This window comes from Archocentrus centrarchus, unplaced genomic scaffold, assembly GCF_007364275.1.
Source record: "Archocentrus centrarchus isolate MPI-CPG fArcCen1 unplaced genomic scaffold, fArcCen1 scaffold_41_ctg1, whole genome shotgun sequence".
Classification (NCBI taxonomy): Eukaryota; Metazoa; Chordata; class Actinopteri; order Cichliformes; family Cichlidae; genus Archocentrus; species Archocentrus centrarchus.
The window spans coordinates 75,196-91,052 of NW_022060267.1; the positions used below are offsets into that span (position 1 = coordinate 75,196).

Here is a 15,857-nt window from a genome sequence, read left to right on the forward strand (position 1 = left end):
ACCCAGCTGTAACAGTCCACTCACTGCTTAGTCCTATTTTAAAGAGATTGTGCTGGCTGCAGGTGTTTGTTCTGCAGGATGTTTTCAGGACAAGTGACCACAAACAAAGCCAATGGAAGCACTGAAACAGAGAGCACTGAACTGCTGTGTCTATGGATTGTGTGTTGCCATCTTTCATTGTTAAAGTAACTTTTTCATAAACTTTCTGTGTTTTGATATGAACAACATTCAGAATGTGCTCCTTTGTTCATTCTTTGTTTGATTATTGATCCAATCAGACTTGCATCATAAAAAAATGTCAGGAAGGAATCTGATGGACAGTCACCAAACTGACTGATCAGCCATCAGAGGAGTCGGAGTAATGGAGCTTCTTCTGTTCCTGATGATCCCTGTTTGATGCTGGACCTGAGCTCTCCCTGCAGAGGAGACACAAGACAGTCAGAATCAATCAATCAATCAATCAATCAATCAATCAATCAATCAATCAATCAATCAATCAATCAATCAATCAATCAATCAATCAATCAATCAATCAATCAATCAATCAATCAATCAAACCTTTGAGTCTGAGTAGCATGGTTTTCTCCCTCCATATGTTACTCTCCTTCCTGTCAGCCTCACATCTATATCTCCCGCTGTCTCTCTCTGTGGGCTGTTTCAGGGTCAGACTGAGGTCTCCTGTTCTCAGAGGGTCTTCAGTCATCTTGGTTCTGCCTGTGAAATCTTGGTTCTGTTCTCCAAGCTGGTCAGAGCCGTTCTGATACACATGGACATTCATTAATGTTTTGGGTTCAATGCGTCTTCATTCCACTTTAGTGTCACCAGGTAGGTCACCTGTGGTTCTGAAGGGCAGCTGGACAGACTCCACCCCCTCCTCCACCTCCACCTGACAGTCTGAGAGGACAACAAATAAAACATGAGCTGTACAGACAGCAGCAGGTTTGTAAAGAAAGCTGAAGGACAGAAGCAGATGATCTCTTTTACTGTTTATACCCCACTCTGCATTTAATCAGATCACTCTGATAGAATCGATTTTAAGATTTTATTGCTTACTTTTAAAGCCTTAAACGGACTGGCACCTTTGTATCTGTCTGAGCTGCTTCACTGTCACACCCCTATAAGAGCTCTGAGGTCATCGAACCAGCTGCTCTTACAGAGGCCTAAAACTAGACTAAAACAGAGGTGATCGAGCTTTTGCAGCAGCAGCACCAAAGCTATGGAACGATCTACCTCTCCATATCCGCACAGCTCAGACGATACACACATTTAAATCTCTATTAAAAACACATTTCTTTTCCTTGGCATTTGGCTGCAGTGCTACCTCCTTTTAGATGATTGTTTTATGGTATTTTATGGTACTTGTTTTAAACGTTTTAATTTTTAATTTTCTTATGTTATTTATTGTTCTTAATGTTTTTATTTATTTATTTTTATTTTATTATTTTATTTATTTATTTATATATTTTTATTTTTATTTAGTATAGTCCTTGGGGTTACAGATCTTGTACAGCACTTTGGTCAACGTCGTTGTTTTAAATGTGCTTTATAAATAAACTTGACTTGACTTGACTTGACTCTGCATCTCTGTCTCTTCCACAGTGTGTCTTTTGTCCTGTCTCTCACCCCTCAGCCCCCCCTCAGCAGATGACTGCCCCTCCCTGAGCCTGGTTCTGCTGGAGGTTTCTTCCTGTTAAAGGGAGTTTTTCCTTCCCACTGTCAAGAAGTGCTGCTCATAGGGGGTCGTTTTGACTGTTTTCTCTGTATTATTGTAGGGTCTTTACCTTACAGTATAAAGCGCCTTGAGGTGACTGTTGTGAATTGGTGCTAAATAAATAAAATTGAACTGGATCAGAGGAGAAGGTAACAGGAGACAGAGATCAAAGTCGAAGCAGCTTTCAGGCTGTGATTTTTTAAAATTCTTTTTCTGTCCATGTGCTGCCTCACAGTAATTTCTCCTCCAAAATGCTCCTCTTGATGATATTTTGTTTGCTGTCCACTTCAGAGCTCAGGGCCATATGTTTACATCGTTGGTTTGAATTAGATTGTGTAAGAAGTGCAATTCACATATGTTCCATGAAACACAAAATGACCTGTGTCTATAGCACTGACCTCTGACTTTCAGCTTCACTTGTTTCTTCATCAGGACATTTCCCTCCCTGTCGTAGACGATGCAGGTGCAGATGTCTCTGTTCCACTGTATGGGGTATTTCACGGTCAGACTGAGGTCTCCAGTTTTCAGCAGGTCTTCATTCATCTCTGTTCGTTGCTTGAAAAGCCAGTCCTGTTTGTCAGGCTGGTCAGAGCCATATTGATACACATGGATCTTCCTGTTGTCTCTGTCCCTCCACTGCACTTTAGTGTCTTCACGGAGGTGAACTGTAGTTTTATAAGGCAGCTGGACAGACGCCACCCCTGACTCCACTTCCACCTGGGGGACTGAGAAGATTATAAAACACAATATGAGCTGTATAGACAGAGGCAGCAGCACTGAGCACATTTGCTCTGACTTGATGAAGTATAATATTTGGAGTGAAAAAAATGGGCCAGACACCCCATAGTCCCACAGGACCTCCCACAGGATACCCCGAGGGACACGGTTGAATGCCATTCTCCAAGTCCACAAAGCACATGTAGACCAGTTGGGCAAACTCCCACGCACAATCGAATATCCTTGAGAGGATAAAGAGCTGGTCCAGCATTCCATGACCAGGACGAAAACCGCGTTGTTCCCTTTGGATCCAAGGTTCGACTAACAGGTGGACCCTCCTTTCCAGCACCCTGGCATAGACCTTACCAGGGAGGCTGAGGAGTGAGGAGCACACCCTCCTGTCTCCCTTCTTAAAGATGGGGACCACCACCCTGGTCTGCCAATCCAGTGGCTCCGCCCCAGATCTCCACGCAATGTTGCAGAGGTGTATCAACCAAGACAGCCCTACAACATTTAGGGCCTTCAGGAACTCAGGGCGATTCTCATCCACCCCAGGGGCCCTGCCACCAAGGAGTTGTTTAACCACCTCAGGGACCTCACCCCCAGTTATTGGCGAGTCATCCCCCTCTTCCCCAGACTCTGCTTCCACTACAGAAGGTGTCATTGGGATTCAGGAGGTCCTCGAAGTATTAATTCCACCGGTCGACTATAGCCTCAGTTGAAGTCAGCAGCACCCCACCTGCACTATAAACCGTGTGAGTGGAGCACTGCTTTCCCCTCCTGAGTCACCTGACAGTTTGCCAGAATCACTTCGATGCTGTCCGAAAGTCTTTTTCCATAGCCTCTGAAATAAAATGTTATGGTCAACAGTATCAAAGCTGCACTGAGGTCCAACAGGACAAGCACAGAAATGAGTCCACTGTCAGAAGCTGTAAGAAGATCATTTGTAACCTTCACTAATGCTGTTTCTGTACTGTGATGAATTCTGAAACCTGACTGAAACTCTTCAAATAAACCGTTCCTCTGCAGATGATCAGTTAGCTGTTTTACAACTACTCTTTCAAGAATCTTTGAGAGAAAAGGAAGGTTGGAGATTGGCCTATAATTAGCTAGGACAACTGGGTCAGTGATGGCTTTTTAAGTAGCGGTTTAATTACAGCCACCTTAAATGTTTATGGATAATAAGTATGATCAATTAATCTTTATTAATGGGATATGTACCATAGACTTTTCAAGTGACTGTAGTTAAATCTTAGTCCTAATTTGAGCCAGCTGCTTTAGCTAATTATACACAACTTCCTGTTAGAGGAAGGACACAGAGCTCTGGGCGAGTTGAATGCATGATATGTAAGTGTAAATCCTCTGGTCTTATATGCAAAAAGAATTATTGCTCTGTCATGTGTGGTTGCAATTCTGCTGTATTTAAAAGCAGTTAGCAGGTCATAAGGGGTCCAGTCAGGATTTAGAGTTCATTATGCAAAGAAACAGCATTAGTGAAGGTTACTGATGACCTTCTTATGGCCTCTGACAGTGGACTCATCTCTGTCCCATTGGACCTCAGTGTTGCATTCTGTACTGTGGATCAAAACATTTTACTAGAGACTAGTGTTGTAGTACTCGAGATCGGTCTTGGTCTCGAGACCGGTCTCGAGACCGCTTTTTGATGGTCTCGGTCTTGTCATGGACTCGACCGCATTTGGTCTCGGTCTTGTCATGGACTCGGACCTTGCGGACTCGGGATTTTATTTCAAGACCAGTCAAGACCACAGCTGTGGAAATATCACTAAATTGCCAGAATACTGTCCAATTTATTTGTTAACATCTTTGCTTTTATTGGATGCAAAACGTACTGATTCAAATCCAACAAAGATTGCGCTCCTCTGCCTCTCAAAGGAGCGCACCTCACAGACTCCGCCCCGGCTAGGTCGCTGCTATTATCGCTGCTTACGCCTGTATCATTTCACCGCAGTTTGCAATCTACCACAGAGCACGGACAGTTTCATTCACAATGTGTATGTTTGATCTCACTATGGTCACGCGTGTGCTGCATAAATCGAAATAACTGCATGAACACGAAGAGAAGTAAGAGGGAAAATGAAGATCAAAGGAAAATTTCAGGCTTCCGATTCAACAAAAAAATCCCAGCATGAAAGGTAAATACCAACCTTCATGTATTTTGATACACAAACTAAAAATTTAATGCAAGTTTTAGGGCTGCAACGATTCTTGGAATAACGCAATTCGATTATTAAAAATCCTCGACACAAATTTGTTGCTTTGATGTTTGGTTTCAGCTCTGCAGCTCAGGTGTCTCTGTGTAAGCGGAGCATTTCCAAAAAAACAAAAACGAGCCTTTAACACGAGTGGATCGCTGAGATGTTTTTTCACGCCCCTACTTCTCTGTGCTGTGAGTGCGCATGTTTGAATGTGCGCACGTGTTGTGCAGAGGGTGTCAGCTGTTATTTTTTTCTTTACGTCAGCTGTAGCCACCAGAACAGATCTATAACCACAGTGTACTGGGGAAAGGGGGGCTGCCATTAGCACTAGCAATCGTTCGGTGCCCCCTCCACCACCATCAGTACAGAGGGGCTCCTTCAAAATGTTTTTATCAACCACCTGATCAGCAACATGAAGAACAGAGAACTTTGTAGCTGCTCCATCCACCCTGTTTGTTTCACACAGAGAAACATCTGCAGTACGGAAGTTAAAATATGCTGATGAGTTGTTAAAATGAAAAATTATTTCTTATCCAATTACTTGATTAATTGACGGAATAATCAATTAAATACTTGATTACTAAAATAATTGATAGTTGCAGCCCTACTTGTATTCAGAAAGCCATAGTCAAACATTAATTTTCAGCACCAGTAGAGCTATGAGAGGCCTTCAAGAATAAAATACTACAGTTCCCAGCAAGATGATGTCACTTCCTATTGTTGCATTAAAAACGTGATAGTTTATGCTCACAATATGGTGGCTGATATTCAAATGTAGGAAATGCTATTAGCAGCCGAGGAATCTGGATTATGTTTTTGTTGTGTATTTTTTTATGTGATTTCTGCAAACACAGTGGAAGGAAACGGCACTCTGGGACACATTAAATGCGTGATGTATAAATGTAACTTTTCTGGATTATATGTAAAAATGATCATTCTATCGATCTAATAAGGCCTGATTTAGAGTTCTGCATTGATCCTTTGTGTATAACTGAAAATCCTCTCTGAAGCAAACCTGACATGCACCTCGAGAAATGTAACTACACGTCCAAAAAAACTGATTACTGCTTTCTGGTTATGTCTTAGGCCCCATCACTCAATTAACAAGTGGGAGCGGCATTTAGTGGTTAGTATTAGCTTACTAATTAGCATTAGCATTAGTGCTGGGGTGAGAAATATTTCTTGCTAGAACCCGGAAGTTACCATGGCCACCACCAATGGTAACAGCAGAGAAGTAAGTAAGTTGTTTCTCCGCCATCAGTACATTGAGCTAGTGGTGGGCAGATTGATCCTGATATCGATAATATGGATGCCAACGTTGTATTGGTATTGATCAATATCAGTGTGATGAGATCGATACTTTGGCTTCAGTTTCTCTCCTGTATGCAGTTCTGCGGTTTCATCAAAGATGCGAGCTGACTGTCTAAGTGTCGCTCCTGTCACAGCACAGAGCACTTTGCTCCTCCCCTCCCCACAGTGTTTTGTTATACTGTCATGTGATGCATAACATATTTTATTTGGGAAAAAAAAGGATTTTGCTATGAAACATTTAAATCAAATTTAAATGTAAATTTGTAGAAAATTAGTGAATGAAGGAACATTTTTTATAAAATTTTTTTATTATACTTTCTGAAAAATCTACCTGGAAAAAAGTTTGCATTTGTTCTTGAGTGATGATTTTGTACACTTAATTTATGAAAAAAAATTCCAGACATCAATGTATGGGGAAAATTGTTTTATTCTATTGTTTCAGAACAATAACTTTTATTTTGATAAAGTATTTTCTACTTGCATATAAACTTTGCCCAATTCTATCCTGGGTTTTAACTAATTAATGATCCAAAGGAAAAAAATCTCAAACCAGTTAAACTTCATGGAAATTCTTCATAATTATTAAAAAGTATTGGTATCAGTATCGGTGATAATGGCCCTGTGGCATAGGATCGATACCAAATTATGAAGTGTTGCACACAACTACATTGAGCAGCATACACCAGGAGTGATTGACAGTGCTAAGACCCTCCTCCTGGCTCTGACTGGTTGTTTTTGACTGGGAGCGGTTCAGGGAGGAGGTGGAGGAGCTCCATTTTTTTCGCAGATTATCGGTCTCATACTGTCTGACATGGTGACAGTTTTAACAAATATGTAAAAACCAGATTTTTTACAAAAGTTACATCCTGCAGCTTTAATCTGTATAAGATTAAAGGCTTTAGTTCTTACTGTCGATGAGTGTTTGCCATTTTTTCAGTTTTACACATTTAGCTATGTGGTTTTGAAAAAGCACCCATTTTTACAAAGGTTGTTGGTTTAAAAACAACACAACTTTATGCATAGTTTATGAAAGGCAGAGAATAGTTAAGACTATTGTGATGAACTATGAATAATTGTTTTACATTCTGTGATAAATGATCTTTATTTAATGCCCAGGAGTATTAAATAAAGATGGTTATATTTATTTGAGCTGTGAGTTTTTAATATCAGGGTAATTTTATGGGAATGCGGATCTTTCAGATGAATTTGAGAAGTGATTTTGATCATTTTTCACATTTTATTGTGTCATGTAGTGTCAGGCACTGGTCTTGGTCTTGTCTCGGTCTCGCCCCCCCTCGGTCTTGGTCTCGACTGGTCTCGGACCCTAAAAGTCTTGGTCTTGTCTCGGTCTCGATACCCTCTGGTCTTGGTCTTGTCTCGGTCTCGGGTTAGGTGGTCTTGACTACAACACTACTAGAGACCCAAAGCTACTCTTGATATTAAGGGAAATGAGCTATTTATGTGATGAGTTACAGTTTTTGCTGTCACAGTTTGGAACTCTGAACTCTTTCAGCTTCTGGAAGAAGTTTGTGTGAGCGACAGTCAAACAGCCCCCAGAGGACACGTGCCAACCATCGGCATTATGGGTAGTGTAGAAGTAGAGACTCACCTGACATCAAATAGTGCCGAAAATGAAATAAGAGACCCACAAGCACCACAAGAAGAACTGGAACAGTCAGCAGAACCAGGACAGCTGTGACCCAGGATGGAAATGGTTCTGATAAAACAATTAAAAAAAAATGTGATCTCTGAACCCTGACCTTAATTTTTAGCACTGACTTCTGACTGTAGCTACACCACTGACCTTTGACCTGGAGCACTACTTTCTGTCTCAGGATGTCCTTGTCCCTGTAGATGGTGCAGATGTATCCTCCTGTGTCTCTCTCTGTGGGCTGTTCCAGGGTCAGACTGAGGTCTCCGGTTCTCAGCAGGTCTTCATTCATCTTCGTTCGGTCTCTATAAAGACCATCCTGTCTGTTAAGGTGATCACCTCTGTGAAGGTACTTGTGGACTATCACGAGTTCTCGGTCAGAGCGAGTCCACTCCACTCTGGTGTCCTCGGGCAGGTCAGGATTTGTTTTGCAGGGCAGGATGACAGTGTGAGCCTTCCTCCACCTTCACCTCCACCTGCTGGTCTGAGAGAACAATAAACCACAATATCAGCTACACGAGCAGTCATACTGATGGTAATCATAGCAGTTACCTACTCTGAGATTTGAGTATCTATGTTTCTGACATCCATGTTTAACCCCTTAACTGGCAAGGGCCCGGTGACGGGCCGTTTGTAGTCCCTTTTATATGGCAGGCTAGACCCTCCCATTTTTATTGACACGTCATTCGGCCAATCATGTAACTGGCTGCACCAAATCACCTGACAAAGCTACGTGACGCCCTCTGAGTATTATTGGCTCTGGGAAACCCATTTCTTAACATGATTGGCCGAATGAGGTGTCAGTCAAAATGGGCGGGTCTAGCCTGCCATATAAATGCACTTCATTCGGCCCGCGGACCAGACGCAGCCGATTAATAGGCTATGAAATGGGTTTTTCAGAGCCAATAATGACCAGAAGGCGTTATGTAGTTTTTGTCAGGTGATTTTTTTGCTGCCAGTTAAGGGGTTAAAAATCTTTAAACCTAAAAGCCCAGTCAGAGAAGATATCACGATAGTAACCATATCTAAGGTAAAATGGCAAAGCACAACAGACTCTGCATATCTTGAGAATTCACAGTAGAACATATGAATTTGACTAGTCAGTCAGCTGCACATCTGAACTACATGGTTTGTATTATGTTGAATGTACTGTGACTGCTGTTGTGTTTTGGCAATCAGGTATTCAGGGGCCTTCACTGATGCCTTCAGTGACCTGAGAATGCCTGGCAAAGGCCCCAGTCCATGAAATCTTCCAACTCCCAACTCTGGCAGAACTTTGACAGCATTCTGACAGGAGGCTGAGGACACTGATTCTGAATGGACCATGTTCCGCACCTCCATTGTTGAGGTTGGTACTCAGATCTGTGGCTGCAAGGTGGTTGGTGCCTGTCGTGGTGGTAATCCCCAAACCAGATGGTTGTCACCGGAGGTGAAGGGAGACATCAAGCTGAAGAAGGAGTCCTATCAGGCTTGGTTAGCCTGTGGGACTCTGGATGCAGCTTACGAGTACAGGCAAGCCCAGCAGAACGCAGCTCGGGCGGTAGCTGAAGCAAAAATTTGGGTGTTGGAGGAGTTCGGTGAGGCCATGGAAAAAGAGTGTCGGATGGCCTTAAAGCGATTCTGGCAAACCATTAGGCGACTCAGGAGGGGAAAGCGGTGCTCTACAGTGTAGGTGAGGCGCTGCTAACTTGTTATAGTCGGACAGTGGAAGGAATACTTCGAGGACCTCCTTAATCCCACTGACATGCCTTCTGTAGCAGAAGTAGAGTCCAGGGATGACTCACCCATCACTGGGAGTGAGGTCACTGAGGTGGTTAGACAACGCCTTGGTGGCAGGGCCCCTGGGGTGGATAAGATTTGCCCCGAGATCCTGAAGGCTCTGGATGTTATAAAGCTGTCGTGGTTGACATGCTTCTGCAACATCGCGTGAGATCTTAGTCCCTGAACAACCGCAGCGAGAGCTTGGTCCATATTCCCAGCAATGAGTTGTACTCATTTCCTGTGGGTGTTGGACTTTGCCAGGGCTGCCCTTTGTCACTGATTCTGTTCATAATTTTTATGGACAGAATTTCTAGGAGCAGCCAGGTGGTGGAAGGCTTCCACCTTGGTGGCTTCAGAATCTCGCCTCTGCTCTTTGCAGATGATGCAGTCCTGTTGATTTCATCAGGTGGTGGCCTCCAGCTCGCAGTGGAATGGTTCACAATCGAGTGTGAAGCAGCTGGCATAAGAATCAGCACCTCTAAGTCTGAGGCCATAATCCTCAGCCAGAAAGGGGAGGAGTGCCCACTCAGGGACGAGTTAATGCCCCAGGTAGAGGAGTTCAAGTATCCCAGGGTCTTGTTCACGAGTAATGGGAGAAGAGAACAGGAGATTGACAGACTGATCGGGGCTGCATCTGCAGTGATGCAGTGATGCAGTGATGCAGTGATGCGGACGCTGTCTGTTGTGGTGAAGAGGGAGCTGAGTGTGAAAGTGAAGCTGTTGATTTACGATCGATCTACGTCTCTACCCTCACCTATGGTCATGAGCTTTGGGTAGGGACCAAAAGAATCAGATCGCAAATACAAATTACAGAAATACGATTTCTTTGAAGTGTGGCTTGTCTCTCCTTTAGAGATAGGGTGAGGAATGCAGCCATTCAGGAGGGGTTTAAAGTAGAGCCGCAGCTCCTCCACATCGAAAAGAGCCAGTCGAGGTGGTTTGCACATCTGACTAGGATACCTCCTGGATGCCTCTTGAGGTGAGGTGTCCTTACTGGGAGGAGACCGTGACCAAGGACATGCTGGAGAGATTATGTCTCTCGGGCTGGCCTGGGAACGCCTTGGGGTTTCTCTGAATGAGCTGATGGAAGTAGCTGGGGAGATGGAGGTCTGAGCTTCTCTGCTTAGGCTTCCGCCACCAGGACCTGGCCTTGGATAAGTGGAAGAAAATGGATGGATGGATGGATGGATGGATGGATGGATGGATGGATGGATGGATGGATGGATGGATGGATGGATATACTGTTCTTTGCTTTAGAGATGAAGGAATAGTCTATTAATAGTTCAGAGGATATAAATCTACAGAATTTTCTATTTTACCATTCATGGAAAGGTCTGTGAACTTTCTGTAAAACATGGATAATATCCTGGCCAAAAATGACCAAGACATGTTCAGATTTTGCAGATTTACAGTGTAGTAGTTGACTGATCTTGAACTTATCTGTTTACTTTATGAAAAATCTTTTTTTAGTATACAAAATGTGACTGTTTTAGCATATTGACCACCAGTCTGACCAGTACTGATCTTTCACCTGTATTAACAGAGGCTGTTGGAATTTGTTGCTGACCTTTGACCTGCAGCTGTATGTCTCTCAGTCTGCGTTCGTCTCTTCCATCACTGATGGAGCAGGTGTAGTTGCTGCTGTCAGTCAGCTGTGGTGTCCTCAGAGTGAGGCTGAAGTCTCCAGTATCCAGAGCATCAAACCTCACTGATGTGCGCTGGTTTTGCCCTCTAAGGTCATCTCCTCCTTCTCGTAGCAGGTGCACAGATTTGGGATGGAGATCATTGCGAGTCCACATCACTGTGGGCTCCTCAGGTATAAAACCTGAGTACAGACAGGGCAGCAGGACAGACTCTGCCCCCTCAGTCACCTCCACCACCACAGCCAGGGCATGCTGGGAAGCTGTGAGGACACACAAACAGAAACACCAACTTTATCTGCAGGAACCAGAGTGACGAGCTTTACAGGCAGTGAGTACATAAGTTACAGTTAATGAGACACTGAAGCCAAAGAAATGTTACATTTAATCTGCATGTGTTTAAACTGAGTGTAGAAGCTGTTCCCTCAAAGGGGAGAGTCCTCTGCTGGTGAACCAGGGAGGCATGGAAGAGTCTCAGTCACTGCACTTAAACTGAACATTTGTAAAGAAACTGATTTGTTTGGATCTCTCATGTTGAAAGTGCGAAGGGACCAGAGTGTTTCCTCAGCACACACACTGAGGCTCACCTGTGTGACTCACTGAGCTGACATCATTGAGGCTCACCTGTGTGAAAGGCTTCAGACTGATTGGTCAGAAAGATGACTCTCAGGTATAATTGCTGCAAACAGCATGAAGGAGACTGGCAGCCACAAAGGAATTCATTTTCCAATCTTTCTCCAATCAAAGATCAAAGATGAAGCTGTGACTGTTGGTTAGCAGACAATGTTGAAATGTCAGAAATGAGCATAAGCAGCAGCTTTGACTGTGCTGATGAAATCTGGGAGGAAGACAGTTAAGGCTTCCTGTTCACACTGATCCCAGAACAGCTGACTTATGAATCTGCATCCAAAGATTCAGCTGCACACATTTATTTCACTGTGGCATCAAAACTGCTGCAGATCAATACATTTATTGACTAATGACCCAAAACAAACCTCTGTCTCTGGTTCTGTTTATTGAATCGTGATGACCCCCCCCCCCCCCCCCCACTGATGCCCCTCTGAGGGCTCCTACCTCTAAAACCAGCGACCAATCAGCTGTGTGTAAAATGCTGTCACCTGGAAGCTCCCTCAGAGCTTTGAAGCTTTTAAAGAATGACTGAAGTCTCTTTGTGGTCAGCATCAGAAATATGAAACATATTGACCCTGTTAGCCGTTTGAATGTTGCAGAAGTCGTCACGAGCTCGCAGCACCTCAGCCGGACTCCTGCTGACTGCTCTAAAATCTGCAGCTTTGAATCCCTTTGAGAAGCTTTACAGGGGCAGAGCTGAAGGAGAAAGACTCAAACATGAAGAAAGAGAAACTCACAGCACAGTTATTGAATGATGGAGACGTTTGTTTCTGAGCTTGGTGGAGGAGGGCTCTCTGAATGTGGCTCTTCTTCATATTAGTATTTGGATGCAGCAGTGAGACAGCAGAGTGAGCAATAAGACAGACGTGCAGCCACACAAAGTTTCTATTTGATTCATTCAAGCAAAGACGGAAGCTCACCTCTGCACTGTGTGTGCTCACATGATACAGGAGCTCACTGTGACATCATCACAGGTGAAACAGGAAGTGGGCCCCCCTCGTGCACAGTAACAGGTTGTGATTTGTAGCTGTGTGACATTAAATGTGATTTGTAATGGATGCTGTTTGGTTTTTCTAGCAGAGCTCGATGACTGCAGCTGATCTGACGTCTCCTCTCTGAAAGCTGCGGCACAGCTAAGGCAAAGCAGCCAATCAGAGAAGAAGCCACAGGTAACAGGAAGCTTTCACGTCTCTGAGTTCTTCCAAATGATTTGTGCAGCTCAAATATCCTGTGTTCCTAACATCCATCCAGCTGAAGTGACAAACAGGAAAACGAAGCTCATTTTATCCACAGTTTGACTTGAACTTAGTTTGTAAACCAACTATAGAGTTTGAGTTAGTTCCACTTTTTTCCTTTGCTCATTTTGATTGATTTCAGTGAAGCAAAATGTTTTGGACTCTTTGTTATTTGCTTGGTTTTGGTTCACAGAGGTCCAATAGCAAAACACCATTCGGGTTCAGATCGGGCAGGCCGTTCCTCCCAATCACACCCCTCCAGGTCTCACTGTCATTGCCCACGTGAGCGTTGAAGTCTCCAGCAAGACCATGGAGTCCCCAGATGGAGCACTCTCCAGCACCCCGCCCAGCGACTCTAAAAAGGGTGGGTACTCTGAACTGTCATTCGGCGCATAAGCGCAAACAACAGTCAGGACCCGTTCCCCGGCCCAAAGGCGCAGGGAAACTACCCTCTCGTCCACCGGTGTAAACTCCGGCGTACAGACAGCAAGCCGGGGGGATACAAGAATACCCACCCCAGCTCGCCGCCTCTCACCGAGGGCAACTCCAGACTGGAACAGAGTCCAGCCCTTCTCCAGGAGACTGGTTCCAGAGCCCAGGCCATGCGTTGTGTCGGGTTTTTTTTGCGGCTCTCTCCCCCTGTTGCTCTTACCAGGCGGAGGGGAGACCAATGGGAACAAATGCACCTTGAGAAAAGCTCCACACTTCACAGAAACTCACTGGAGATGAGCAGGTTTCGCTTCCAGGATTTATTAAAGCACAAAGTTAAACAAAGTACAAGATAGCAAAAAGTTAAACAAAATGCAAGAAAGCAAAAAGCCTCCCGAGAGTGAGTGCCTTGGTGCTGTTATAAGGTGGTAGAAAAGCAAAGAAATAAACGTCCAGAGTTTAACAGAGTATAAAAAACAGAAGCCCTCCCGGGAGTGAGAGCCTGCAGCCGCTGCAAACACGGGTGAGAGGAAGAGCAAAGAAGAGTGCTCCCTCCCAACTTTGCCTCTGCCTTTTATAGACCAACCTCACACCTCCTCCAGCTGTTATCAGGCGGAGGGGACATATTAAGATGCTCTTTAGGCAACAGTTCTATGACTTGATCTCGGGGGGCTAGCAAGACACCCAACTTTCCCACGGCCCGAAGTCCAGGTGCGCTTCCACCCCTCCCTTCCAGGACTCACTCCGGCTACTCGCCCTCCCCTCGGGAGAAGCTGGGTCAAAAGTGCACTGTGTAAAAGGTGAAGCTCCTCACAAAGGTGGGGGCTAGCATTACTTAATGGAAAAATCCCAGGTCGCAGCAGATGGCCTCAGCATTTTTACCTGTCTACAGCATGCAGAGCTTCAGTGTGTGAGTGACAATATAGGTGACAAATAATACATAATGTGACCATTAATTAGAGTGTGTGATTAATATATATAACAATACATGATATAAAAATATTGATAGAAAATACTGATGTCATCAAGATAAAAATACACGACAGTTGAGGTGAGCCCAACTAGATCTAGCTGGTATCTCTCAACCTCACGCACTAGCTCAGGCTCCTTCCCCACCAGAGAGGTGACATTCCATGTCCCAATAGCCAGTTTCGATAGCCGGGGATCGGTCCGCCAGGCCCTCCGTTCTCGGCCACCGCCCGACACACACTGCACCCGACCCCTACGACACCTCCTGTGGGTGGTGGGCCTACAGGAGGCCTTCACGTTGTTGTGGAGATTAATGCTGTGATATGCTACTCTATCTTAGTTCAACTTTTATACACAGACTTAGACACAGTTACAGTTATTGAAATATGCAAGCATGTAGCAGCGTATCAGTTCCTTCTTCTGTGCCCTTCACTGTCGCCTGTTAACGGCCTCATCTGGGTCCTGTAGACACAAAACATCAGACCAAAACACACATTCTTTTCCAGGAAATCATCAGCATGTGATTTTGTTGTTTCTCTGCTATGCAGTCTGATTTCTATCTGCTGTGCAGTTACTTCAACACCTTCACGTTGTTGTGAAGATTAATGCTGTGATATGCTACTTGATGCTGTATTTCTATTTAGATTGTTATATTAATGGTGTGTCTACGTTGCAGCATATTTACACCCCTTCCTTCACACGGCTGCAAGTCTTTTGTTATGGAGGAAAAAAAGCATGAATTTATTTGAGGAGCATTATTATTTAAATATGCCAGTGGTTTATTTTTGAGCAGTTTCTCCTGTACATCTACAGCTGAATGTTAATAAAAGTGTGTGTGTGTGACATCTGGGACATGTAGCTTTGACTCAGAAGAAGCCACAGGTAACAGGAAGCTTTCACGTCTCTGAGTTCTTCCAAATGATTTGTGCAGCTCAAATATCCTGTGTTCCTAACATCCATCCAGCTGAAGTGACAAACAGGAAAACGAAGCTCATTTTATCCACAGTTTGACTTGAACTTAGTTTGTAAACCAACTATAGAGTTTGAGTTAGTTCCACTTTTTTCCTTTGCTCATTTTGATTGATTTCAGTGAAGCAAAATGTTTTGGACTCTTTGTTATTTGCTTGGTTTTGGTTCACTAGAATAACCTGCAGAGAGCTCCAACAGTCAGAGTGGCCTCATCTCTGTTCACTCCAGTGGAGCTTTGTTTGTGAAATATCAGCTAAATCTAATCTAGAAATAATTGTGTGTGTGAGCTCAGGAGGATTGAGCCTGAAGACTCTGCAGTGAGACAGCACCCTGACCCTGAGACTCCCCCTGACAGCTTCAAGCTTCTGATTTGGAAGAAAGCCAACATGACGCTTCCCAGTGCTCTGACCTTTGGAAGGAAAAGAAAAGGTCAAAGGTGGAGCCTGAATAGGATTCATTTGCATATTTGCTGCTGTTTGAATCCATAGCTGAGATTGTTGTTTGTAAATGAAGCCAAACATTTGTCTCCTCCTGGTGTCGCTGGGATAACTGTACATGTACTCTGATCTGTGAGTGAGTGCAGCACAGCACACAGCAGCAGAGACTGGATACAAGGAG

The 15,857-nt window shown here is 44.2% G+C and overlaps 1 pseudogene; it reads right to left on the minus strand.

Moving 5' to 3' along the window:
- Window positions 1–321: 321 nt before the first annotated feature.
- On the minus strand, window positions 322–12,452 carry LOC115776925 (uncharacterized; annotated as a pseudogene).
- Window positions 12,453–15,857: the final 3,405 nt, after the last annotated feature.